The sequence below is a fragment of the Lygodium microphyllum genome, chromosome 16, assembly GCF_053477565.2.
Source record: "Lygodium microphyllum isolate KBCC chromosome 16, Lygodium_microphyllum_v1.1.10, whole genome shotgun sequence".
Lineage (NCBI taxonomy): Eukaryota > Viridiplantae > Streptophyta > Polypodiopsida > Schizaeales > Lygodiaceae > Lygodium > Lygodium microphyllum.
Genome location: NC_141150.1, coordinates 36,246,883 through 36,248,965, shown reverse-complemented (window position 1 = coordinate 36,248,965; position 2,083 = coordinate 36,246,883). Strand labels below are relative to the sequence as shown.

The 2,083-nt window shown below is 42.0% G+C and overlaps 1 pseudogene; it reads right to left on the bottom strand.

Annotated features, from left to right (window-relative positions):
- Positions 1–355: 355 nt before the first annotated feature.
- On the bottom strand, positions 356–840 carry LOC148022700 (peptidyl-prolyl cis-trans isomerase-like; annotated as a pseudogene).
- Positions 841–2,083: the final 1,243 nt, after the last annotated feature.

The window sequence follows — 2,083 nt, the reverse complement described above, 5'->3', positions numbered from 1 at the left end:
TTCAATCTTCTTGTTCTTCATAATCTTCTTGGTCTTGTTTTCTTCATGCTCTTTATCTTTGACTTGTGTTCTAGTCTTCTTTGTGAGGTTCTTTTTCTCAGTGAGTTTGAGATGGATACAAATAGATACATTGCTATAGGTTGTCATTACATAGATCTTGGAATACATAGGATTGTATGGCCATTGAACATTTGCACATGGTGCAGACAAACCATTAAGTTTCCATAGACTGTAGCTCCCTCTATGAAGTTGCCTCAGTTTACCAAGAGTAAAGTCCTAAATAGGGCTCAGAATACCACGCAATACCCAATACTAGCCTTATTGCTAAGCAAGGGACATAAAAGACAAGCTACAACTAGCCACAATCTTCAACAACCATAAGCTGGTTGGTCCCAACACCTTCAATCTTCTGCACAACATTCATGCCTTGAACCACCTTGCCAAAGACAACATGCTTTCCATCAAGCCATGGAGTTGGCAGTGTGTACAGAAAGAACTGTGACCCATTGGTGTTAGGGCTTGCATTGGCCATGCAAACAACACTAGGGCTAGTGTGCTTTCTTGAGAAGTTCTCATCGGCAAACTTGGTCCCATAAATTGACTCTCCACTTGCCCCATCATCCCTAGTGAAATCACCCCCTGGCACATGAAGTTGGGGATCACCCTATGAGACTTATATCCCTTAAAATGTAATGGCTTGCCTAACTTCCCCACCCTCTTCTCTCATGTGCAGAGAGCATGGAAATTCTTAGCCGTCTTGGGAGTGATGTTAGTAAAGAGCTCTAGGCCCTTACACTTCCCTCCAATGCTGATGTTGAAGAAAACCCTTGGGTTACTCATCCTTGGGCGAGCGGATGTAGATGATGGCACAAAAGGTAGCAAAAGCATCTGATGTCTCAAGCCAATATCAACAACAGTTGGCTGCTTTGCTCACAGGCTTCTTCCCAGCCGCTCCTTTGGTCGACGGCTCGACTATCGTCCCTTTGCCGCCGACGAGCTCACATGTTTCCACTGATCCAGCCACACTCCATCCTCTTGCCTCACCAATCTCCCTCCTACCACATTCAGGCACTTCTTCAATTACTTTCAGAGAAGCAAGGCTCGAATCATCTTACAGGAAGAGATAGAGAAGAAGTGATAGAGCTTACATTACCCAAGTATGTGTTAGCCCTCAAATAGGATATCAGAGACAAGAGTCAATGTTTTGGAAAAAAAGGACCAAAAACCACCTCAAATAATAGCAGTTGATTCTGATCTTCTTCTTGAGGTGGGGATGCACCCTGGTGAGACAAAGAAGAGTGCTGAAGGAAAGGCCTCTAAGAATTTTTGAAGCTTGAGATATTGAGATGGGAAGTAGGCTTGTACAAGGAGAAGAATGAGATGATTTAGAATATGCAAGAAAGAAGGAAATCTTAGGAAGCTATACCCACTAGCTGTTTAGCTCAGCCATGGCTCTAATACCATGTTGAGGAACACAAATCTAGAGCTAGCTAACTGTGGTGGACACAAGTCAAACACACAATACATTATCAGAACGAGGGATTGTAACTCAATTGAATTAGGTTCCAAGATAGATTAGCTTGGACTCATAAAGACAGTCTTGACTGACTCAACCAAGTACATCCCTTTATAGCTTTTTGGATAGTACCACTCTTCTCACTGTGCATATGGGATTTTGAACATCTCTTCCTAGAGCATACATCATTTGTCTATCTTCTAGCCTCTTCAAGGCATACAAATAGCCTCTATGGGCAAGCATCATTTGCTATTCTCAACAGGTGATTTTCTAATTGATATCCTAGCTTACATTACCCAAGTATGTGTTAGCCCTCATAATCTTGATTGTCATGCCCACTTGGAATACAACCTTGATTTCTACAATTGGCTCATGCCAAAGTAGATAGCACCATTAATACTCAAATGCCTTTCCCTCTCCCATCTCCAATCCTAGGAAGGATTCTCATCATTTCCTGAGGGGGATAAGGTGACTAGGTGACTGAGAAAACATAGGAAAGAAGGAAAAAAAAAAATCTTAATCAAAGTTAAAAGTAAAAAAGAGTGGGAATGAATAGGTGATGTTCAA